Raw genomic sequence first — 27,161 nt, 5'->3', positions numbered from 1 at the left:
TACGAGGTCTAATTAAGAAGTTCATTTTTCGAGTGATTTTATAGCCTTTCCTCAGTAAGGTGAGGAAGGCAAAAAGCAGTTTGATTTCGCAATTTACTTTTTATTCATGCCTCATTTTAAAACTTCACCAACTTACAACTTAATTTCACACTCAATGTCACTCCTCCTCAAGCTGCTCCATTCATTTGCAGATCGTTGGGTGCACTTTTCTGTCACTGTATGTCACACTTCTGATCACTGCTTCCGCTTTTCTGGCCTCTACATTCCACGACCCCGTACAATTCAGAAACCAGCATTCCTCTGTAGTCTGTTTCGACACGAACAGCATTCCGAGGAAGGTTTCCGGACCAGCAACTGTTTGAGCAATCTGCAAACAAAAGAAAAACAAGAACCATCAATTTTCTGACTTCGATTATCAATTTCTAGAAATCGGACTCTTCAAATCTCAAGCGATAATGTTTCCTTACCTGTTTTGCAGTACATATTTACACAATGTTACAAAAGCTACTTTAAAAATAAGCTGGTTTCTGTCGTCTAAAGACCGCCGAGAAAAATAACAAGAGCTAAACGACTGAATTGATGAACTGTCAAGTCCGTCAGCGACGGCGGCGGCTGCTGCGAGTGTGTGTGAGTATTAGTGAGTTTCGAGAAGTTTTGACAACGGGCAGTCCCTAAACCACGGTTACTGTTATGTTTGACATGGGTCAACTCTAAACTACGATGAAACGTTTTTATTATTAAAGTTTATATTTTTTAATTGTGATTTACAAAATTAATTGAAACATTAAAAACGAAAAAAAACTTTTGGAAATACAAACAAAAAAGGATTGGTTTTGGAAATTAGTTGGTAAATCGAATGGTCTCGAAATTGTTTGTAAACATGTCAGTTGTTGTAAAATTGTAAATTTGGCAAATTATCAAGGCAACTTCGCAAGGCAAATTGTCAGATTATCAAATTGTCAAATTGTAAAATTGTAAAATTGTCAAATTGTCAAATTGTCAAATTGTCAAATTGTCAAATTGTCAAATTGTCAAATTGTCAAATTGTCAAATTGTCAAATTGTCAAATTGTCAAATTGTCAAATTGTCAAATTGTCAAATTGTCAAATTGTCAAATTGTCAAATTGTCAAATTGTCAAATTGTCAAATTGTCAAATTGTCAAATTGTCAAATTGTCAAATTGTCAAATTGTCAAATTGTCAAATTGTCAAATTGTCAAATTGTCAAATTGTCAAATTGTCAAATTGTCAAATTGTCAAATTGTCAAATTGTCAAATTGTCAAATTGTCAAATTGTCAAATTGTCAAATTGTCAAATTGTCAAATTGTCAAATTGTCAAATTGTCAAATTGTCAAATTGTCAAATTGTCAAATTGTCAAATTGTCAAATTGTCAAATTGTCAAATTGTCAAATTGTCAAATTGTCAAATTGTCAAATTGTCAAATTGTCAAATTGTCAAATTGTCAAATTGTCAAATTGTCAAATTGTCAAATTGTCAAATTGTCAAATTGTCAAATTGTCAAATTGTCAAATTGTCAAATTGTCAAATTGTCAAATTGTCAAATTGTCAAATTGTCAAATTGTCAAATTGTCAAATTGTCAAATTGTCAAATTGTCAAATTGTCAAATTGTCAAATTGTCAAATTGTCAAATTGTCAAATTGTCAAATTGTCAAATTGTCAAATTGTCAAATTGTCAAATTGTCAAATTGTCAAATTGTCAAATTGTCAAATTGTCAAATTGTCAAATTGTCAAATTGTCAAAATGTCAAAATGTCAAAATGGCAAAATGGCAAATTGTCAAATTGTCAAATTGTCAAATTGTCAAATTCTTGACTTTTTTTTGATAAGGTCCTATAAACAAAAGTAAACATTGAGTGTATCCCGCTTACTCCGATGGACTTTGACATAAGGTGTGAAAGGGATACACTCAATGTTTACATTTGTTTATAGGACCTTATCAAAAAAAAGTCAAGAATTGTCAAATTGTCAAATTGTCAAATTGTCAAATTGTCAAATTGTCAAATTGTCAAATTGTCAAATTGTCAAATTGTCAAATTGTCAAATTGTCAAATTGTCAAATTGTCAAATTGTCAAATTGTCAAATTGTCAAATTGTCAAATTGTCAAATTGTCAAATTGTCAAATTGTCAAATTGTCAAATTGTCAAATTGTCAAATTGTCAAATTGTCAAATTGTCAAATTGTCAAATTGTCAAATTGTCAAATTGTCAAATTGTCAAATTGTCAAATTGTCAAATTGTCAAATTGTCAAATTGTCAAATTGTCAAATTGTCAAATTGTCAAATTGTCAAATTGTCAAATTGTCAAATTGTCAAATTGTCAAATTGTCAAATTGTCAAATTGTCAAATTGTCAAATTGTCAAATTGTCAAATTGTCAAATTGTCAAATTGTCAAATTGTCAAATTGTCAAATTGTCAAATTGTCAAATTGTCAAATTGTCAAATTGTCAAATTGTCAAATTGTCAAATTGTCAAATTGTCAAATTGTCAAATTGTCAAATTGTCAAATTGTCAAATTGTCAAATTGTCAAATTGTCAAATTGTCAAATTGTCAAATTGTCAAATTGTCAAATTGTCAAATTGTCAAATTGTCAAATTGTCAAATTGTCAAATTGTCAAATTGTCAAATTGTCAAATTGTCAAATTGTCAAATTGTCAAATTGTCAAATTGTCAAATTGTCAAATTGTCAAATTGTCAAATTGTCAAATTGTCAAATTGTCAAATTGTCAAATTGTCAAATTGTCAAATTGTCAAAATGTCAAAATGGCAAAATGGCAAATTGTCAAATTGTCAAATTGTCAAATTGTCAAATTGTCAAATTGTCAAATTGTCAAATTGTCAAATTGTCAAATTGTCAAATTGTCAAATTGTCAAAATGTCAAATTGTCAAAATGTCAAAATATCAAAATGTCAAAATGTCAAAATATCAAAATGTCAAAATGTCAAAATGGCAAAATGGCAAAATGTCAAAATGTCAAAATGTCAAAATGTCAAAATGTCAAAATGTCAAATTGTCAAAATTTCAAAATGTCAAAATGTCAAAATGTCAAAATGTCAAAATGTCAAAATGTCAAAATGTCAAAATGTCAAAATGTCAAAATGTCAAAATGTCAAAATGTCAAAATGTCAAAATGTCAAAATGTCAAAATGTCAAAATGTCAAAATGTCAAAATGTCAAAATGTCAAAATGTCAAAATGTCAAAATGTCAAAATGTCAAAATGTCAAAATGTCAAAATGTCAAAATGTCAAAACGTCAAAATGTCAAAATGTCAAAATGTCAAAATGTCAAAATGTCAAAATGTTGAAATGTCAAAATGTCAAAATGTCAAAATGTCAAAATGTCAAAATGTCAAAATGTCAAAATGTCAAAATGTCAAAATGTCAAAATGTCAAAATGTCAAAATTTCAAAATGTCAAAATGTCAAAATGTCAAAATGTCAAAATGTCAAAATGTCAAAATGTCAAAATGTCAAATTGTCAAATTGTCAAAATGTCAAATTGTCAAAATGTCAAAATATCAAAATGTCAAAATGTCAAAATGTCAAAATGTCAAAATGTCAAAATGTCAAAATGGCAAAATGGCAAAATGTCAAAATGTCAAAATGTCAAAATGTCAAAATGTCAAAATGTCAAAATGTCAAAATGTCAAAATGTCAAAATGTCAAAATGTCAAAATGTCAAAATGTCAAAATGTCAAAATGTCAAAATGTCAAAATGTCAAAATTTCAAAATGTCAAAATGTCAAAATGTCAAAATGTCAAAATGTCAAAAATGTCAAAATGTCAAAATGTCAAAATGTCAAAATGTCAAAATGTCAAAATGTCAAAACGTCAAAATGTCAAAATGTCAAAATGTCAAAATGTCAAAATGCCAAAATGTTGAAATGTCAAAATGTCAAAATGTCAAAATGTCAAAATGTCAAAATGTCAAAATGTCAAAATGTCAAAATGTCAAAATGTCAAAATGTCAAAATGTCAAAATGTCAAAATGTCAAAATGTCAAAATGTCAAATTGTCAAAATGTCAATCAAACAATTAAACAATTAAACAATTAAACAATTAAACAATTAAACAATTAAACAATTAAACAATTAAACAATTAAACAATTAAACAATTAAACAATTAAACAATTAAACAATTAAACAATTAAACAATTAAACAATTAAACAATTAAACAATTAAACAATTAAACAATTAAACAATTAAACAATTAAACAATTAAACAATTAAACAATTAAACAATTAAACAATTAAACAATTAAACAATTAAACAATTAAACAATTAAACAATTAAACAATTAAACAATTAAACAATTAAACAATTAAACAATTAAACAATTAAACAATTAAACAATTAAACAATTAAACAATTAAACTATTAACAATTAAACAATTAAACAATTAAACAATTAAACAATTAAACAATAAAACAATTAAACAATTAAACAATTAAACAATTTAACAATTAAACAATTAAACAATTAAACAATTAAACAATTAAACAATCAAACAATTAAACAATTAAACAATTAAACAATTAAACAATTAAACAATTAAACAATTAAACAATTAAACAATTAAACAATTAAACAATTAAACAATTAAACAATTAAACAATTAAACAATTAAACAATTAAACAATTAAACAATTAAACAATTAAACAATTAAACAATTAAACAATTAAACAATTAAACAATTAAACAATTAAACAATAAAACAATTAAACAATTAAACAATTAAACAATTAAACAATTAAAAAATTAAACAATTAAACAATTAAACAATTAAACAATTAAACAATTAAACAATTAAACAATTAAACAATTAAACAATTAAACAATTAAACAATTAAACAATTAAACAATTAAACAATTAAACAATTAAACAATTAAACAATGAAACAATTAAACAATTAAACAATTTAACAATTTAACAATTAAACAATTAAACAATTAAACAATTAAACAATTAAACAATTAAACAATTAAACAATTAAACAATTAAACAATTAAACAATTAAACAATTTAACAATTAAACAATTAAACAATTAAACAATTAAACAATTAAACAATTAAACAATTAAACAATTAAACAATTAAACAATTAAACAATTAAACAATTAAACAATTAAACAATTAAACAATTTAACAATTTAACAATTAAATAATTAAACAATTAAACAATTAAACAATTAAACAATTAAACAATTAGACTATTTTCCATTATCAATTTCATAATAACAGAGTCAGTTGATCTTGCACCACACTGCAAGGTGAATTTGTCTTGATCGGAGAAAAATAGCAAGCACGCATACATGTGCACAGCACTGCCGTGTGAGATACAACTGCCTTTCGAGTATTTACGTTCTTGGTCAATGAATTTGAAACATTTCGACATTTTCCTGTGATGGTATGCGTGAATTTTCGAGACCGTTCAAATCGAGAGGGATTTCCGCGCGATTTCAGCACTGTCCCACTCAAATCAAATTGGGAGGGCCGCCCTCAACGATTTCTCGTTTGCGTGTAGTGGTTTTAAAAATAAAATTGTTGGAAAACAGGGATTTGGGTAATTTTTGTGGTTTTTGGCATTTTTTATTTAAAATGTTGTCAAAGGCAAACTTTTCGAGCTTTCGGGTCAAAATATTTTCAAGACTGAAAAATCAGGTCTCACTTATATAAATTGCCGAAAACTAACAAAAAATTGTGATAACCATTGTTTTCCAGCAATTTTATTTTAAAACCGCTGTATCTTCACATGGAGGCTTCTATGTAAAATTGTATTTTGAAAATGTTGACGTTAAGCTTTTTTTTTAAATGAAAAAAACGTTTCAATTATTGATGTTTGTATTTTGTTTCAGTATAGACACTAGGGTGGGTACGGATTTCGAAAAGTTCTCAGATCAAGTTGTGGTGTGGTTACCCTTGTAGGGCATACCCATAGGGACTCTCACGCCAAATTTCAGCTCATTTGGCTGAAAACTGGCCTGTCTCAAGCGGGTTCAAGTTTACTTGGAAATTACTATGGGAAATTTTGAATTTTCGATCATTCGCTCCTACAGGCCTGGGGAAAACATGTAGAAACTTCTAGGATGGCCAGAAATGAGCGGAATTGTCTGGAGAACAACTTTCCCTAAGAGACCAGGTCGATTGGTTCAACCCCCATCGAGCTCAACGGCAATACATCCGGGGTTTTCGAAACCAACCGTTTTCCCCAGAAAAGCATCAAATTTTCCTTAGCATGCTATGAATGCTTGATGAACACCGCGACGCCACATGTCAAACAGCTACCACGTGATTGTAAAATTTGCACCATAACAATTTTTTTTCTTATTTGGAGGTTTAGAATACAGCTAAATAGTATCAGGATCACCATAAATGATAATTCTATAGTTCAAAAAGTAATAAAAAGTATTTTTTTATAGGCGATGCTAGTCCACGTGGTAGCTGTTTGACATGTGGCGTCGCGGTGTTCATCAAGCATTCATAGCATGCTAAGGAAAATTTGATGCTTTTCTGGGGAAAACGGTTGGTTCCGAAAACCCCGGATGTATTGCCGTTGAGCTCGATGGGGGTTGAACGAATCGACCTGGTCTCTTAGGGAAAGTTGTTCTCCAGACGATTCCGCTCATTTCTGGCCATCCTAGAAGTTTCTACATGTTTTCCCCAGGCCTGTAGGAGCGAATGAACGAAAATTCAAAATTTCCCATAGTAATTTCCATGTAAACTTGAACCCGCTTGAGACAAGCCAGTTTTCAGCCAAATGAGCTGAAATTTGGCGTGAGAGTCCCTATAAGTATGCCCTACAAGGGGAACCACATCACAACTTGATCTGAGAACTTTTCGAAATCCGTACCCACCCTAATAGACACACCATCCTGCATTTTTCGTGAGGCTTTTTGCTACATTTAAAGCTAATATCACGGAAAAATTGAGCGAAAAAAAATTTGCGCCCACCTCAACATTTGACTTGTATACCTTTGAATCTAAACTTCTCGCAGAAAAAGCGAAAATTTTTATTTCAGTGTATTTTTTTCAGAAAGCTCGTCAAATTTCCAAATTTTTAAGTTTGTCTTTGGCCATTTTTTGAAAATGAAAAATGAAACATAAAAATATAAAAAAAACAAACGCCCTTCTCAAATGTCATTCTCGAGCGCAAATAAAATGAAATGTCTTAAACAGTCCAGACTCGATTATCCGAAGGCCTTGGCAAAATTTCACTTCGGAGAATCGAATCACGAATTTTTTTTTTCCTTGTCCTTTTTTTGATTGTTGAGCTTTCGTATGACCCTCAAACTACTCTAATGTGAATTTTTCAATCCAAGATGGCGACCAAAATGGCGATGATGAAATATTCAAGAAATCATTATTTTTTTATTTTACAGGCAATCAGCCATTTAAATTTGACTAAAATGAGGTCGCAGAACTCGTATTTGAAGTTTAAAGCAAGACAATAAAAAAATGCGAATTTTTTTTTTGATCGTGATTCGATTATCCGAAGTCCCATACAAACCTTCGGATAATTGAGGCTTCGGATAATCGAGTCTGGACTGTATAAGCTTAAGATAACATGACTGGATGAAAATGGCACTCAAATTTTTTTTTGATTTAAATTTAAGTGCTCTAGAAAATTCAACAAATATTACTTACACTTGTTTGATTATTGTTTCGTCGTATAATATAAATAAAATCAAAATCAAACCAATCGAACAAAACAAATTTAAATAATTAAGTTCTGGTAGACCTGCAAAATTTCTAAAATCTGTACATTCATGCTTTGAACGCTTGTTCGAATGCAATTTGAAGTGAAAACTGAAGTCCAGCACCGAGCAGCAGGATGCACCAAATAAACTTCCCGCGTGAAGCTTCCAGCAGCGATTCGTGAAGGGCACTCGAAATCAGCTGAGTGAACATGCTTTTAGGAGATAAACTTCTAGCCCAGTGAGCATGAAATTGATGAAATCGAAAAGTTTGCTTGCTGCTGGGGTTTCTTATTATAACGCACTGTTGAAACAAAAAGATTTGACCGGGACTGTTGGGAGGTGGAAAATATGGCGAACATTTTTCGACCGTGTACTTTGCACCCTCTTGGGTGTTCATCAGCATCAGGAACGACTGGCAGAGATTCGCAAATTTTCACAGAAGCTTCGCGTGAGCAGGGTCTTTAATGAGACATTGACATCCCTTTTAAGGGGGAGGAAGAATCGAAAGCGAAAAAAATCATCCTCAAAGCAATTTTACCGTCTAGAGGGGGACCAACAAAGTCTTTCGAAACAGAACACACAAAAAACGAACTTCGAGTTCGCTATCTTGGAGAGGTTTTTTTTCAATTTGTTTTCATTTTTATGCTCAGCTATTTGCATAACGGCCCAAGCCACGTGAGTGAGGACACCAATTTTGAACAGATCCCGTCTCGTGACTTCCAAGTTTTGCACTGCGGAAGGTAGTTCTTTTGCCAGTTAGTGTTCTTATCTGGAAACCGATGGAGTTTTCCTACCTGAATGGGTGGAGCCCGCGCAGGTGGAAACCGTTTCGTGAGCACGCACGATAGTTTTTTTTTTCTTCACAACTTATTTTTATTAGGTCCTTAGGTGCTGCGACCAGGTTAGGACCGAGGATCAAGAGTACAACAAATAATAAATAATAGAATAAAAAAAACTGTAACTGAATTAGATGATCATTTTCTCGTGCCATGTGTCAGCAAGTGTGCGATCACGTCAATCTGTTCCTCGGGTGTCTTGCACACGCACGATAGTTATAATAATCAAATTTTATCGTTTCCCCTCGGTTAGTCTCAGATGTAGAAACGTTTTGAAATGGCGTAAGGTCAATTGTGAGCAACTCTCTACGAAATCGGCCGATTTCGACCATTTTTATTTTTTGTATTTTTTGAATTGACTCAAACTTTGTGGGGGCCTTCCCTATGACCAAATAAGCTATTTTGTGTCATTGGGTCACCCATACAAGTCTCCATACAATTTTGGCAGCTGTCCATACAAAAACGGTACGTGAATATTCGAATATCTGTAACTTTTGAATGAATTTTCTGATCAATTTGGTGTCTTCGGCAAAGTTGTAGGTATTGTTGAGGACTATTGAGAAAAAAATGGGCACACGGAAAAAAAATTTGCCGATTTTTTAATTAACATTTTTTTCACAAAAACTAAATTTCCCAAAATACGTATTTTTTGATTTTCGAGATTTTTTGATATGTTTTAGGGGACAAAAACCCGCAACTTTTGAGCCATAGAGAAACATGGTCAAAAATCTGCCACCGAGTTATGAATTTTTGAAAAAATAGTGATTTTTGTGAGCGAGTTGTGGCGCTATAACCACGGCAAATAGTATCCAGGGCATTTGTGGAAATACGATGTCCCATCCAAGAGGGTCTGGGACACCAAAACTTCTCAGCATGGTGCTCCCAACGATTCATTGCCCAAGCAAACAGGAACGTGAGCGGGGGATCCCCACGTTTCTTCCTCCCCTGTAGATTCAGAACTGTATTGCTGTTTGAACATTCGTGTTCAAACTCAAACCAATTCAACGAATCATCTTTGCGGTTAACTTTACGCAGTTGGCCTGGCCGCTTTAACGTTTGTGATGTTTCAAAGCAATTTATTGCAATTTATTGCAATTTATTGGGCACTGCAATTGTTAATAATGACAAGAGGATGCTAGGCGTTAATCAACCTAAGGCATTTTCCAGGATGCCCTCGAAAGACTGGCTGCGCTAGGGTTAGATTAGATTAGATTAGAAAAATCAAAATTTCATGCAAAAACAAATTTGACGTAATTTTTTTCATGTAAAATTGAATTTCCAATCGAAAAGTACTTTACAGATTTTTTGATAAAAGGCTTTGTTTTCAAGATATAGCCACCGAAAGTTTGATTTTAGCGAAATATTTGCAGTTTTTCGATTTTTAAAAATAGTGACCATGAGTGACCATTTCTAAAAATATTTTTTTTTAAAAGTTCAGAAAATTTGCTATAAAATTGTCTAATTGAGTTAATTACAACTTATTTTTGACTTTAGTCAATTGCCGATTCAATCATTCTTACATCAAAGCAAAGCATAAGAAGGCTGCCAACAAACATAATTCAGATCAAATAAAAGGCCAATACCAGTATTTGCCTCCAAAAAAGCGCCACGTGACTGCATTTATTGGCACATAACCTTCGCACAAAGTTTGAGCGCCTCCATTTCCCGAAGTGAGCAAGAAAGTGAGCTTTTTATGATGCACTCGAAATTGCTTTCCCAGCCGCTGCAAAGAGGTGTGACCTAAAGCTCGCTTTCCAGGGGGGTGTGGTGTGAAAATTGAAAAATTTGATAATGGATGATTTTATTTTCGGAAATGGCGTGGCTCCTGATCTAGACTTTGAAGAGAGGGAAAACGCGCGCGCGCCGTGGAATTCGACGATAAAGTGGGTATTTGGTTTAATTAAAAAACTTGAATTTGGAACGGCTTGTTGGCTTAAAAATAGAACACGTGGCGGGAGATCGTGCCAAATTAAAGGCTGTGCCATTTCGTCTATGTGTGCGCGTTTTGGAGGGTGGTGGGAGGGAAACTTCTAGTTTTCACTACGTTCAGGCAAATGAATGAAATTGCTGGAGGCTTTAATGGTGGTGCACAGTGGGTTAAGTTGGTCGAAATTTTAATAAAAGATATAAAAAATGTTTTTAAATGAAACCAGAGAATAAATTTCAAACAAACAGAGTTTGATAAAATTCTGACCAAAATTCCCTTCAAATATCTCACTGTGTGCCAGTCTAGTTATTCAGTTCAACGCCCTTCCTTCTCGGAATTTTCTGGAAAAGGGGAAAATCCTCGCAAGGACGAACCGCGACTACAAAAACAAGAGAACACACAGAATTTAGCCGTACAAAAAGAAACTTTCAAATGCTTTGCCCGGCCACAAAAACGCGCCAAGACCCAGTTCACCGGAATGGAATCGCATTTGCCTTCGCTCGCTCGAGTTGGTTCTGGTACATTTAGGCCTCACGGTTTGGACCTTCGTTAGGATGTTCAATTGGGGTGGGAAAAAGTCAAGCCGCTGAGGGGAGGCAGTTAGAGACAGGACAAGGTCGATTCGGTCGAAAAATGTGTCCAATTTGGTTTGGAACGTTGAGTTTTTTTGTTTTTTTTTTCGGTCGTGCACTGCCCACCATTGAAAAAACGGCTAATATCCACTTTTGGCAAAAACGAGATATTAGCACCCGGTGGTAGCGGATGTTCCAACGCATCTCCTGGAACTTGAATTTCACTGAAATAGTGTTTAGACTTGGCTGCCGATGCGAAAAACCAAATGGCTAATATGCCACTCTTATGGGAAATTGCCTTGACGGAGATTTTGTGACAAACACTAAAACACGTTTTTCTCGGATTACTTGATTTGGCATAATAGCCGAATTTTCAATTATGGGCAGTGCAACAGTCCATTATTTAGACATTTTTACACGGTGGTCACAGTGTGCAGGATCTTTTGCTAATGGCGAAAGAGCTTTGAAATGCTTAAGTTGACACTAAATTTGCTACTTGAGAAGCGAAAAATTGTGTGTAATCAATTGTAAACTTCACAAATTGATACTTTTTTAAAACTGACTTTAAACAGTAATAAAAACAAAACAAAAAATAAATAAATTCGGAGAAAACTACATTTCTACATTTAAAGCCTAATTTTCAAAATCAAAAATAAAATATTACCACAAACCACTTTATAAATCATTAAAGTTCACCTCCGTGTACGCAAGAGTGCAAGCAGCAGTCAAGTGCTCAGTGCTCCATCGTTTTTTCGCCGTAATTTACCGTGATTAGGCGCGAGTTTGCTCCACCAGCATGCCAAGGGCCGGCCGTGGCCGTGGCAGTTCGAGTGCGGCCTCGAAAAACCCGCGAAGTTTGTCTACCGGCCGTGTGCAAAAAGGTAAACAAACCAACGCCGTGTCGACCGCCATCGCGCAGGGGAGAGTGAGCGCAGAAGGAATCGACAAAAAGTGACTACATCCCGGATATGTTCCGAGATCACCAGTGCGAACCCGTTCCGGTACCTCCGGTGCCACGACCAGTGGCACATCAACATCCGCCAACATCCCCATCAGGAACGAATTCCAGATGCTGAGGGACGATGAAGAAAACAACAACAACAACACCGACGGTAGCAGCACTACTGACGACGACGACGACGATGATGGTCGTGCACGGAAAAAAGTGCCGACGTCAAAAAAGAACAACTCTCCAGCGGAACGTAGACCACCTCCAATTTTTGTTTTGGACACGTTGGCAGACGATGTTGACGAGTTGCTGGAAGGCCTCGGATATTGTCTAAAAATCGGTAAGTCGGCAGTGCAAGTGATTACACTGAGCAAAAAGGATTTCGACCTGGTGATTGAAGAATTGAAGCGTAGCAACTTCAACTTCTACACATTCAACCCCGAGAAGCCCCCTGTTAAGGTCGTCTTGCAGGGTTATCAAGACCGTCCGGTCACCGACCTGAAGAAACACCTTTCGGACGCCGGAATAAAGCCACGGGAGATAAAAGTGCTCTCGCGCAAGACAACGGTCACGGGTGTGCACACTCTGTACCTGTTGTACTTCGACCGCGGCACCGTCAAGATCCAAGACCTGCGGCGGACTAAGACATTGGACGGTTTTTGGGTAAACTGGCGGTTTTACTCCAAGAACCCGACGGACGTAGCGCAATGCCACCGTTGCCAGAAATTCGGCCACGGCTCGCGGAACTGCAACCTCCGGCCCCGCTGCGTGAAGTGCGGTGAATCACACCTCTCCGAGGCGTGCGCACTGCCACGAAAGGCGGACTTGGGGGACAAGGCAGAACAAACCAAGCCGCGCGTAAAGTGCGCGAACTGTGACGGCAACCATACCGGCAATTACCGCGGATGCGTCGCGCGCAAGGCCTACCTCGAGGAGCAGGAAAAGAGGAAGAAGAAAGCCCACCCTCCTCAGCGAAGCACGAGCGCAGCCGTTCCTGCAGCTGGACAGCCTACGGTTCCAGCGGACAACCCAGCGATCCCTCCTGGATGGGGGCGTTCGTTTGCCAGCGTGGTCGCTGCCGGTAGCGGCGATGCGGCCCAGCAAGGAGTCACCGGGGAAGATCTCTTGACCCTGCCGGAGTTCTTTGCTCTCGCGGGGGAGATGATGACGCGGTTTCGGAGCTGCCGGAACAAGGCAGAACAATTCCTGGCCCTTGGGGAACTGATGATCAAACACATCTACAAAGGATAAATTACCTGTGATCTAGATATAAGCTTTCTCTTCTTCTATCCCCTTTCCTTTGCAATTTCTGTAAGTTTTTTTTATAGTTTTTTCTTACTCTTGCTAGTGCCTTAGTTAAAGAAATAATTGTTCCTAAATGGATTATGATGCAACACACAGCTGTAAGGAACTCCAAAACTCTGTTATGCACTTCAAAATAACTCAATGTATCTTGATTATTCACCAATAAAACCGAATTGAAAAAAAAAATCATTAAAGTTATGCTTATTTCAGAAATATGCAAGTATCAATGATTTAATGAAAGGATTTTTTTCTTCGAAGTTTAAATCTTTTTTCGATCGGTGTTTTCAAAATTCATAATTTGTTAAGAGCCTAAAAGTGCTCTGTTAGGCTAAGAATCAAAAAATAATATGATGCAACGTATTCCGACCATCTTGTAACTGACTATACAAGTTCTTCCAATAAAATTTTATTTTTTTAAGGAATGATTGTTTTTTTTTCTATAGAATTAAATTTCGTTTCGTTTTTTTTTTAATTTTGTATTTTTTGTTTTTGGATGAAACATTGTCCATGCAATCCTTATGTAAAACAAAACAATTATGCATATTTATATTTAATTTTATGGGCTGGTCATACAAAAAGGGCATGTGAATATTCGAAAATCTGTATCTCAAAAAGGGATTTCCTGATCGATTTGGTGTCTTCGGCAAAGTTGTAGGGTATGATAAGGACTTTTCAGAATAAAGGTACACGGAAAAATCTCGATTATATTATTTGACTTTTTATTACTGACAGTTTAATTCGATTTATTATTTTTGAATTGATTAAAAACAAAAAAATGTTGAGCCAAGGTGTCTACAATTTTTCTTTTTACGCTTTGTTGAACAGTCCGGTCTGGTTGCTCAGAAAGTTTAAGGTTAAAATTTTGTAAAATATAAGTTTAATAAGCATTTCAAATCTCGTGATATCTCGGAATCAAACTACTAAATGTTCGATCTTTAATGTCAAAAACATAATATGTTTAAAAATAAGTGATTGTAGCCCTTTCAAAGAATACTCCACATTTTAAAATGTCAATACCTACTAGTTTTATTGAAAAGACCAGAAAACTCATTATTAAATCTAAACTTTTACCAACACCAAACATTCCGATCAACAAAACATCGAAAAGCAAATTGTAGGAAATTTTCTGAGCTTTTCAAAAATATTCTTTGCAGGGGAGCTTTTCTTCAATAAAGTAGGGGCTCATATTTGGCATGAGTTCAAACGCTGAAAGTTTCATTGGTGAAAAAATCGTTCTTAATTGCAAAAGTTGAATATCTTCGAAAAATCACAAAAAATTTTATTGCACTATCTCCCGATCCATTTGTTTTTTGATGTTAGCCGTTTTTTCTCCAAAAAATATTCCTCAGCACAGTATTTTTTTTATAAGTAAACAATGATGAATCATTATTTTTCAAAATATATACCTCATATTTAGAAATAAAAGTAGGGAAAAGGTGGAATAATTCGACGATATATATTCACACAATATTTATTTTGTTCTATTTTTTATGCTTTAGAAACATTTGCATTGATTTTATGATGGAATATTATTGATAAAAAAAAAATCTGCAACTTCGGCAGGTTTCGGAAAATATTTGGAAACATGTGAAGAGAAATCGATTAAATGTCAAATGGGGTTTCAAGGCAAAATGAAAAAGACTTAGTTTCAATCAAATAAAAAAAAATCTAAATAGCAGTCAGATTAACTGTACAGGTAATTTAGAAAACTACTCACCATTCCATGAGAGTAGTGAAAATGATGAGAAAGGTAAAATACACCAAATTACCATTCATTGCACGAACAACTTCCTTGCATAACCAGTGATTCAGCCGTTTCCTGAAACCTAAAACGTTTCTTTTGCGGTTTTCCGAAGACAGGTACCAAATTTCGATGTTACCTGCTGTCAGTTTGAATCCGGAAAATATTTTTCACTACACACTGAAATTGCGCGTGTGTGTGTGTGTTTCCATTGCGCGCGTTTTCCACGTGACTGTTTTTTCCACCAAATCCTGTGTGGAAAAGACAAGAAGGAAAAAATACACACATGAGCACACCGCAAGATGACACACTTGGGAGGACTTTTTGGGGGTGTGTGCATGAGCGCAGGAAAAGTAAAATAAAAGAGGTAGAATTGTTGGAGCAAGACAATGTGACTTTTTTTCGCTCTCTCTCTAAGCAGAAGCGACTATTTTCATAGCTCAAGCCACCAGAAAAAAAATAAGTAAGAAGGTAAAAATGAAAACAGGAAGTAAACCTATGTGTCGTGCCTTCAAGTAAAATTGCCCACGTGGAGACGAAGAGTTAGAAGGGGGAGTGGCATTTTGTCGTGTGAGTGGCGAGGCTAAATATTAAATAAAACAGAAGAAGAGCAAATTGAATGACAGCAATATAAAGGAAAGGAGGAAAAGCACGGAAAGTGAACTTTCCGGCGGGAGCAATTTACCTAATGGGGATGAAGGGAGATTATTGTCGATCCACCCTATAGTACTTGTGTGTGTTGTGGACTATTGTTTTGCCGTTGCAAATTGTTGTTGACGTGACGAAGAATGGTTGGGTTATTATCGGTGTGTTACAGGGGAAATAAAACGTTTATGCTATTTGTTGGACGGTTACAAATAGGAGTCACTTGAAAATGGTTGAATTTTTCAATAATGATATGTAAAAGTTTTTCTAAATTTTGGTTTTTCAGAAAAGGAATCAGATTGTGTTACTTTTATAAGAAAGTTGAATTGAAATTTTAATCAAATTCCCCAGAAGCAAACCGTAAAATTGATCGCCGAAAAATCTATCTACGACATTTGGGAACGTTCGTTACCACCCAGAAGCACTTGCCAGAAGCTGACGGTTCAAACAGTCTGTACCTTCTAGAATCTAGAGAGAACAACATCAACAGCAGCAGCAAAAAAACAGCAATTTATTGTCGTCTCAGGTGTTTCCGCAACGTTTCGCACATTTTATTGTTCTCGATCGATAAAGTACACATCGGAGCAGTCGAATTTGGCACTGTTCGTCTTCGAAAAGTGTTTTTAAAAAACAAAAAAAAAATCATTTGCGCTCTCGTTCCCTCTCAAAGAATAGCACTAGGTCAAGGATGATAATAAATTCTCAATGTCTTGTACACGTGCGTGACCCGAAAGTTGTCCCGTCCAAATAAAAGATGACCTCTCTGCACACAGCTCAAAAGGAGGGACACGTAGTCTTCGAGCGGGATGGGGGGACCATTTTCCAGTTTTCCAGATGGGCACGTCCCACTCGGAGACACGTGACATCCTTGGTCAATGGTCATGTTCTGCTGCTCCTCCGGGCGGAAAACGGTTCCATGACAAGATTGAAAAAATAACAACTTTTCTGTTGGTTTATGAGAAGAATAAAAAATCAGCAAAAAATTACGGCGAAGTCGATCCATTTTTTCCCCAACGAACCAGCATCACTGTTCGAAACAAAAAAAATGTTGGCAGCCCTGACCTCCCTCCCTCTGACCCGGGGAAATAAAATGAAAATTAGTAAACTTTAGGAGCCACATTTTATGGCACCCTGTAAATGATTATGATACAATCTTCTCGCATCGGGTGGGGGCCACGTGGCGGAACGACGACACGTTTGAGAGTGGAGCGCGCTATTTTTAGAATCGTACACCAGCTGGCGACGAAGGCGTCGATGAACGATGGGATGGGATCCTTATGGTGACTCCCCCGTCCCCCTTTACCACGGGCAGGAATTCGAAATCATGCTGATGAAAGCTTTGTGAGGTAGTGTCCTTTCGGTGAGCGGAACTTTGACTAAGGAAATTTTGGTATTTTATTTAATATATTTTGTTGAAAATTTCAATAAAATATATTTTGAAAGTTATTGTTATCCATTCAAAAAATTATCGTAGTATTTAATCACATAAATCTTCACCCATTTTTGTTACGAACTTCAAGAACAAGAGCAGATATATACAATTTTGGTTTGATTACAATTGTGTGAACATGGTCTGAATTTGTGAATTTCTGGGATTATTTTTTTATTCAAAATTTGCGTCTTAAAACTATGAAATTTTCAGTATCGTAAAAAGGAAAGGTTTTCGATTGAATGTTGTATCAAAAATGGAAAGGTTTCCGATAGAATTTTGAATTTATTGCAGTTTTAGTGCAAAAGATTTTTCTATTTTTTGTCATTTTCACGTTTTTGCGAGTAAATGAACTCCTCCCAATTTTAGTATGTTACATATTATTTACCGAGGAAACAGATAAAAATATTTACAGATACGGCCATTTGGTCCAGTTTAAAGTTTGATATGGCTTTTTTTTTTCAAATTTATGGCTGGATTTTTCGCTTGAAATTTTTTCAATTTATTTATTTATTTCTTGATATGATAACTTTGCCCACGTCAAACATTTACAAAAAAAAAGCATGTGAATATTTGAAAATCTGTATTTTGAGAAGGGACTTTCTGATCGATTTGTTTTTTTTAAGAATTATTCAGAAAATAGGTACACGGAAAAAATCTTGTCTTTTTAAAAAAGTTTAGCTGTCTTAGACGCAAAAGAAAGGTGATAAGTTTGGCAATTAGGGAAAAATAATAAGAAGTTTCAAAAATCTAGCTTAACATTTCAAAAAGTCGCATGAAAACTTAAAATGGGGTTTTGACCGTGTCTGGACCAAAGATCCTATGTCTGAAAATATTTTTATCGGATTCCTCGGAAAATTTCACATAATTTATCAAAAAATTGGCGATGTCGAACCGTACGTTTCGGAGATTTGATTTTTTGAAAATAAAAACTGAGTTTTTCGACGCGCCACGCGCAAAAACGGGAAAATTACGAAATCGGCGATGACCTATAGATGTTATGGTACCAAAAGTTGCGTCTTTCAATTAAAAAAATGATACCCAAACATCTATAAATCATCGCTGAAATTTTAAAGTTATCGCAGTTTTAGTGGAAAAAGTTGATTTTTTGCCGATTTCGTCATTTTCCCGTTTTTGCGCGTGGTGCGTCGAAAAACTCAGTTTTTATTTTCAAAAAATCAAATCTCCGAAACGTACGGTTCGACTTCGCCAAATTTGATATTTTTTGTGAAATTTTCCGAGGAATCCGATAAAAATATTTTCAGACATAGGCTCTTTGGTCCAGACACGGTCAAAACCCCATTTTAAGTTTTCATGCGACTTTTTGAAATGTTAAGCTAGATTTTTGAAACTTCTTGCTATTTTTCCCGAATAGCCAAACTCATCACCTTTCTTTTGCGTCTAAGACAGCTAAAATCGGATGAAATGCCGCGGAGATAAGATTTTTCGAAAAAAGAGGTTTTTGCGAAAAATGATGAAAATTGCCATTTTTTGAACCACCCTAGCACGATGTAGGTCACCCTAATGGCCAAACCAAAAAATACGGGTCTTATTATTTTGGCCAAGGAATCCCCAGAAAAAATTTGAGCCCGATCGGAGAACTTTTTTTTTCGATTTAGGCTTTTTTCAACTGGAATTGCTGAATTATGCTTAATCAAATATGCAATCAAAAATTTCATAGTGGTTTAGTTGAAGGTTTTGCAAAGATTTTTTAAAAAAAAATAAATACGCGGAAATTTTTTTGTCTTTTTAATTTGACTTTTTGTATTTTTTCTACTTTTTATGAAAAAAAGGAAATATTGTCAAGCATAATTTAAAAAAATATTATTTTATGGTAAATTAAATATGCAATCGAAAATTAAATATAATTTTTTGATGAAGTTGTGATACGGCTGTAGTTTAAATTTTCTGAAAAATACGTTTTTCTCAGTGTGTCAATTAACCCTCATTTTCAACTCGTGATATCTCGAAAACTAATAATTTCTATTTCAATGTAAAAGAATGAAACTTTTGTGAAAAAATCCTTCTCTTTTTCATTTAAATAATTTGAATAAATGTGAATACAAATTTTCGCTTTTTTTTTGGCACAAATCCTAACCATATAAAAAAATCATTCCAGATCAGGCACCATCCTTAGAGTAAATTTTCTCCATGACCCATGAAGAGTATCGGGGCCTCATTTACAAAGCGGATTCAGTGCCTATTTCTTAACTTAATGTCAACATTTTAAGGTTAATGTTTACACTCCATAGGTCGGCACCATCCTAAACACTAGAATTAAAGATGTCTTTTTATGCCAACAAATCTAAAATTTTAATAATATACTTTTTTTTTTGGAAATTTAGCAATAGAGAGTCTAACAAAAACATCAGGATTTTTACTGTACCTTTTTTCTGGAGTCCTAATTATAATCTACAATTTTGCCGAAGACTCCAAATCGACCAGAAAGAAAGATTTTTTTCATGCCCAGCTCACCCGAAAAATACAAAAAAAGTTTCTTTTTACATAAAGAATGCACGGACAAAGTTAAAAAAACAAAATATTTCTTTTGAAAGAATGTGAAATTCTAGGAAATTACTCATTTGAAAACTTTTTTTTCAAGACAATATTCTTTCAAATTACTAGATTTTTTATATTTTTTTATGCGATTCATCAAGATTCTTTAAAAAATTAATATGAAAAATATTGTTCAATATTCTTAATCGTCATACTGGAAATTGGTTTCTCGAAGAAAAAGAGCTCAAAAATAATTTTTGTCTTAACTTTTTTATTTTTTTTTAAATTACAAATTAATTTTTATCAAATCTGCTCCAATTGACGCACTCCGTCACTTTACCCAGGAGGATATATTTAGCTCTTGCGTGAAAATTAAATGCGATGATGGCTCTCCGGCCGGCTATAATTAATTGTTTTTGCGTTGCCTGAACCAGAATGAAAAACTGAGGGCTTTCTGTGTGGCTTTGGCACTTACGGGGGCAAACACCCCACACCCACTCCCCCAAAACCCATCACCACATATGGTGGGACGAGGAAGGAAATCTTTGTTATCGCAAATGGCTGCTGCTGCTGCTGCTGGAACATAAAAGCATTTTCGTTGGCTTCATGACGGCTTCCAAATCCGTACCATTTGTGCCGGGGATCAAGTGTGATGGGGATTCCTTGGGATTCGAGAAGAAGGATCCTTTTTCGGCAGCAGCTGGTTGGTGGCGTGACATGTGAATTTCAACATGAAGTTTCAAAATTTTACCCTCTGACGTCATTGAGTAGGAAAATCTCAGGCGTTGGTCATGTTTGTTTTTTTTTTGTATTTTAATTTTTTTGCTGAATAAAAATAGAAAGGAAAAACTAAATTTCCGCAACCCTTAATTCTGTTTGCCGAGCGAATCATCAACGTCCAGAACGCTCCAATACGTCCTTCTTTTCAGCCAGCTCCGTGTAAACACAACCGGAATCTGGAAAATACACATCATAAAGTTTGTCTGCCGCTTCTCGGGAAAATGTCGGAAAAGTCTGCGGTGCAGCGCCCGTCCAATAAGTGTGTGTCAGTTCTGGTTTAACCGGTTTTTCCGCCCTGCCACCGGAAAAGGGAAACTAAAGGGGAAGAAATATCGCAATTTATAGTATCCGTTTTACATTCTTCTCATCGTTGGGCCGCGTCCTTGGGCGGGTGGAATGCTGTTTTCCTCCCTTTCGGAAAAGCTGGATGCTGTGCGCCACACCGGGAGGTATATCGGAAAGCTGGAAAAATCTCAAGAAGCATAGCCGGAGCCACGACTAAATAAAAGCTTCTTTATATTTATGTGCCCTTCCCTTCAGACTTCAATATTAGCATACGCGCAGATAAAGATCGCTATTTTCCCTCCTAGCTCGGGGTTTTTAAGGGCTACCGGCGGCGGCAACGGCGTGTAATAGCCCATCTCCTTCCGATTCTGAGCCAACATGCCAGCGAACAAGGACTTGCGGTTGGAGTTTTGGTCTTCAGCAGCCGGTTCGTGTCGCGATGTTGTCTTGTCTGTATGTGTGTGTTTATCCTTCCGAGTTGTTTTTTTGCTTCGATTTGCGGAAACTCTTGGAAAATTCGACATTTTCAATCGCACAGTGGGAGAAATTATCCTCAATTTGTTAAATTATTTTTAAAAAATCTTTCTTTTTACCTTTTATTTTTCTTATCATGTTATAACAATTTGTCGTGGTCTTGCTATCTTGTCGGACGTCGAATTTGGGTCAAATTGAGTAAAATGCCATTTTGCGCGACTTTAATTACCTTTTGTTCTCCACAGATTCTTGAAACTCGACTTCAATCCCGAGATATTCAACAAAAATCGTGAGAACTCCGTGCAATCACGTGCAATGTTGTCATTCGCCATATGAAATGTAAACCCGGACAGACAGTAATAACAAAATTCAAGCCATTTCAATAACAAATTCTGATAAAATAATTGAAACAGTTATGGAATCTTCTTTCAAAATCCATTTTTGCATAAGAGTTTAATAACAGTTAATGTTATCATAACAAAATTTGTTATTGGTCTGATATTGGTTGAAAGGTGGGTCTCGTGGCGCAGGGGTAGCGGCTTCGGCTGCCGATCCCGATGATGCTATGAGACGCGGGTTCGATTCCCGCCTTATCCACTGAGCTTCTATCGGATGGTGAAGTAAAACGTCGGTCCCGGTTTCTCCTGTCTCGTCAGAGGCGCTGGAGCAGAAATCCCACGTTAGAGGAAGACCATGCCCCGGGGGGCGTAGTGCCAATAGTTTCGTTTCGTTTTTTGGTTGAAAGCCAAAACAACTTGGGAATAACATATTTTGTTATGGAAGAATACCTCCAACTGTTATTGGGATTACAAAGATAATAATTACAAAGATTTGTTCGAAGAATAACTAAAAATGTTATGAGTCTGTTATTACAATAACGATCCAATAACAAAAAAAATCATAACGACGAATAACAAATCTAGTTATAAACAACATAAAATGTTATTTGCCTACACAGTAAAAAAAATCATGGTAATATTACATCTGGGAAGAGGTACATTTTTTATGTCAGGAAAAATGTGTATTTTTACCTCTAAATTGATCTGATTTGATGCCACTTTTCAGTCTAAATTGAGGTAAAATTACACAATGTTTTACTGTGTAGTATTTTCAAATATCAAAAAATGTTATTCCCAAGTTATTTCCGTCTGCTCGAGAAATTAATAAAAAAATCAAAAGAATAAAAAAAGAACAGTTCGTGCTATTTTTTCGCAACTAGCCAATACGAATTAAAATCAAAGCTTTTTGTCACTCTTGCATCCACATCTAATGTTCATATTTTCAAAGGGATTTGGCAACCATCAAATTTGACCAAACTCCGGGACAGTGCACAGAACGGTCAACAATTTGAGGATATCTACAAATTCTTGTAAAAAATCCATTTTATTTCAATAAAACGATTCACTCTCCTTTTATTTATCAAAATTGGAATTTTAATTTTCAATTTCTTTTACAGAAATATGTGTCAACAACCATAGTTTTCGTAAATTCATTCTTCTTTTTAAGGTAACACTTTTGCATTACCGTAAAACGGGGTGACTTTGATAGGTTTGCGATTTTTCCGAAAAATGAAGAGTACAATACGTAAGGAATGGTTTAGAAAGATACTGACCGTGGTAGAGAAGTGTTCAAAGTACCTCAAGAAGAACTTTTCATAAAATGTTGACTAGTTTAAAAAGTTAGTTAACTATAGTTAAGAAAATGTCGATGAAAGTCATTATTTAAACTTCTCAAAGTGTTATGATTTTCTCAATGAACATGATTTTTAATCGGAAACGGAATGCATTTTCGAATTCTTTGGACAATTTTCCACAAGGAGAAGGTTAAAAAAGTTTGTAAATAATAAATAATATTTGTTTTTGAAACACAATTAAAAAAATCTCCAAATTTATAGGCAATTTCAGTTGAACACATTTCATGTAAAATGTGAAAACTTGCGATTCGTGCTTTGAATTCAGTATAAAATGCAATATAAATCGATAATTTTATAAACAAAACTAGTTTTAATAAATTTCAGGCAAAATACCGACTTTTTAACAATTTTACCTAACATTTATATGTATTTTGCTAAAAAGCTTATACACTTAGTTAACTAAATATAAAGTTTGAACAACTTAAATATGATTTTAACAAGAAACACTATGACTATCAAAGTCACCCCGAAATTAAAACTATGAATTTTTAACGTAACTATTTTTCTAAACATTATTGAAAACACTTTTTTTCCGAAATAGTGCATGGACTTTGTGTAGTCAACCCCAGTACATGTTTTAAAAATAATAATCTTGAGAAAAACCTTACCTGTTGGAAAATAATCTCAAAACAAATTTAAATCCTATCAAAGTCACCCCGGTTTACGGTAGTTATCGATCTTCATCCTTTTCAATGAGATGAGCTTAAAAAAATCATTTTATATTACCGTTTTTTCCATAAGATAATTAATCAAATATTCTATCAGAAAACTATCAAGAATAATAAATAAAGTTTTTAAACGGAGTTCAACTAAACGTTTCAAATAGAAAAACAATATTTTCCCATTACCGGCAAACAAGGGTCCTGATTTTCAGTTCAAAGATCCCGCTCTCTGGCAGCGGCTTGCTGAATCGCTTCACTCAGCGAAACAAATACTCCGTGAATTTCTTTTCCTACGCCGTCCGTCAACCCGAGTCACTCACGAATGTACTCAGAGAGGAGAGAGTCTAACTAAATACTAGCGCGGCGCTCACTTGGCCTGCACTACCACAGTTTGCCGTGAATTTAGAATTTGCCATGGTGGAAATTGCTACCAAATGTGTCTTTGATGTTGTGTAAACAACAAAATGGCAAAATATTATTGATATCATTGATTTTAAGCAGTTTCTTAAATTATCGAAGCAAAACCGATCGCAAACTATTTTCAGTCAGCTTTAAGCGACATAACGAAATCGCTCTCTCTGAACCATTCACTGTACTACACGATAGGAGAGCAAAGCAAGAGAGTATTCAGAGAGCAAAGAGAGAGTATTCAGTAGCGATTGGTGTGGAAGTGACAAACCGTAAGAAAAGGTCAGAGCATTTTTTCGCCTCGTTCGATTTGTGATTCCGAGTAAATGAATGTTAAGTTAAGTGTTCTATTTTATTTTTTTTTTTCGTTTTTACTTTTTTCATGTTGGTTTTTCTTCGAATATTTATCAATTTCCAATATTTTCCCACCATGCATCGAGTGTTGATTTTCCAGGCCCAAGCCTTGTGTAAACATCGCCGGGATCGCCATTCTCCCGGAATATTCTACGGCGTTAAAGTGCGCGCGGATGTGCATAAAAAGCAGCTCCACCAACCACCGCAGACAACTTAGCCGGAAACTGGGCGGAAAATCCTGCGATTTCGCCAAGCTAGAGAGCAAACTTGCCAACCAAGCCCAACAGATGAGGGTGAAATTTTGGCTTCGTTCGTTCTCATCCCGCCGCCGGAATATTGATTGCTTCTTATTATTGAATGTTACTTTAGATAAGAGTTTTTATGGTAATTTCGTGGGTCTTTTATGAGTGTTGTGGCACCGATTAAGGGGGTAACTGGCATGGTTGCGATTTTTTTTGCAAAATTTATTTAAATCAAAAACTATACTATTTACGATACTATTGTTCAGGTACTGTAATTAAATAAGAATTCAGTTACCTAGCTTAATTTACTATTCAATTGTATGACAAACATGTTTGAAGAAATGTTCTCACAGGAACTAAATTTATTTTTTATGCACCGCGTGTGCCTTAATTTTCTTTCATGCAATTAATGGCCATACCTAAACAATAACTTTCAGTAAATATAAATTTTGCACGCGTGCCATTCCTGCATGGCAGAAGACAGCAGCATAAATTTATGACTCCTAATGTTTCTGTGTCAGGATGGCCGCTTGGAAGGCGATACCAGGTCAGGATATGGCTTCATTATAAATCGCATCATGGCTTCGCATTCCTGGCCACAATGAAACACTATCCTCGAAGGGGGATTTAGGGCAAAAAGTGTTGTTCTGAACTCAAAAATGCAACTATGATAACAACATTTAAAAAAAAAATTTCAGAGTTGGCCGTCTATACGATCTTCTTCAAGGTTTTAAACATAACCTCAAAAATGTTTCAAAGCGATTTCCACCCCATTCTCCCCTACAAACACGATACCCAGTGGTGACCGCCGCTGCAGGGGTGGGGGAGCCTGCGTGAAATAGTTTTCTATTTCCAGCACACGGCCCGGGCCGCGCGTTGTCCTGATTCGGAAAAGGAGATCCTGCTGCGCAAAACGCGTTTCATACACGCCATATGGTGGCGGAAAATTCGCTGGTGTGAATCCCAGCACCGCCAGCCGCTCCAAGGTGTCGGCAAAGGATCTCTGTCATGTGGTCCAGGGACTGAGCGAAAGCGTGAAAATTAATTGTGCGCAAAACTATTTTTTGTTTCAGAGCACGTGGTGGGAAATTTGACCTGGTAATGGTGCCTTACTTTTAGGAAGCACAGAGAGATAAATGTGGAATTTTGATGAACTCATAGTTCTGCTTTTAGAATCGAATGAAAGAATTGAAACTTGTTTGATTTGTTACTTAAAGAATATATTTGACTACTAATTTTACAATTGTATAAATCTAAATCTAACTTTCAGTAGAGCAATACTGATGCGTAAGTTGCTGAAGAAGATGCGTGGCGGGATACGTCGGAGGCTGCATGTACATGCCGGGAATCCAAGTATGAACCGGACATGGCTTAGCGCACGGTTTCGGTTGGACAAGGTACACCTGAGGGTAGTGGAAGTACTGCCTCATGAACTGGTTGAAGGCACCATGAGGATGTCCTGCGACTTGTGGCACCAAGTACACGAGCCCCTCAGGAGTATGTATCTGCTGGTATCCATTCACCGGAACTACTCGTACATTGGGACCATAAACGGGTACGAAACACTGGTGACCCATCGGAGGCACCGCAGAACATGCCGGAATCTGCTCTTGCTTCACATTCTTAGACGGAACCGGTAAGCACTTGGGGAACCAAGGAGGCGAGATACTCCCGGAGACGGTTTCCGGAATGTCCAAAAACGGCACCGGCTTAGCTTCCCTCGTTTCCAACTCACTGATCCAGTCGGCAAATCCGGCGATGTCTTCGTTGGAGTCACCCGGCTGCAGGCAGCAATCCCTGCGATGGTCGTGCTCGCAGTGGTAACAGTAGTGCGGAGCTGGCGACGAGCTACGTCCTATGCGGCGCGTAGCACTCTGGTCCCAGTTCTTGATCCGCTGGTTATGCAGTCCATGAGCTCGGTTCACCGGCTTCTTGTCCGCCTCCTTCTGCACCGGAACTCGCACCGTATTCCACTTGTGACGGTTGCAAGTATGTTCACCGTAATGATACAGGTAGTTGTCCAAGAAGGGAGTCGATGAAGGACGTTCTTCCTTCATGATCGGACGCACTTGTTCGGGTTGTGGACTCGGAGATCTGATTCGTTGGTTAAGCTGAGATTGAACCCACATCGCAGTTCGCTGGTTCTTCTCGGACTTTTTACAGCGGGCATGATGTTCGACGCGTTGTTTGGTGGTTTGAGCTGGCACAAACTCTTTCTTAACAACTGGACTCTGCTGATGATTAATGGTAGGACCTTGAGGAGCCCAGCTTACACGTTTCGGTGTAGAGGGCTTATCGTTTCTTGGTGGACCGTTAAAGTGAATCCGGCGTGGTGGTGAATTATTACCAAATCGTTGATTTCGGTTAAGATCGGTATGATTTGGATGCTTGACCTTGTTGGAGTTCTCAGAAGAATTCTTTGGAACATGATGACGTTGCTGGTTGTTTGAATCACGATTACGATTATCACGGAAACGTTGCCGATCACCACCACGAGCTTGCTTACGGAGAGCATAGGTATGATATGTTACGTTCATGATTGCGTTTGATTTGTATGTTATGGTTGGAACACTTCAAAGAAGACTGATATGCATCTACTGGATGCGCTGTGAGTTTTATACCATTGTGTATGGTATAAT

General features: G+C 35.9%; 1 protein-coding gene and 1 long non-coding RNA gene across 2 annotated transcripts in view; one reads left to right on the top strand and one right to left on the bottom strand.

Moving 5' to 3' along the window:
* LOC120414548 (uncharacterized) overlaps positions 1–27,161 on the top strand; it is a 213,598-nt gene that overhangs the window by 11,220 nt on the left and 175,217 nt on the right. The window lies entirely within an intron of this gene.
* LOC128092741 (uncharacterized) lies at positions 80–996 on the bottom strand. The gene is made up of 2 exons (XR_008211966.1): positions 468–996; positions 80–367 (listed from the first exon to the last, which is right to left on the bottom strand). It is a non-coding gene; the product is annotated as an uncharacterized LOC128092741 (long non-coding RNA).

This window comes from Culex pipiens, chromosome 2 (assembly GCF_016801865.2).
Source record: "Culex pipiens pallens isolate TS chromosome 2, TS_CPP_V2, whole genome shotgun sequence".
Classification (NCBI taxonomy): Eukaryota; Metazoa; Arthropoda; class Insecta; order Diptera; family Culicidae; genus Culex; species Culex pipiens.
This window is presented reverse-complemented; position numbering and strand designations above follow the sequence as displayed.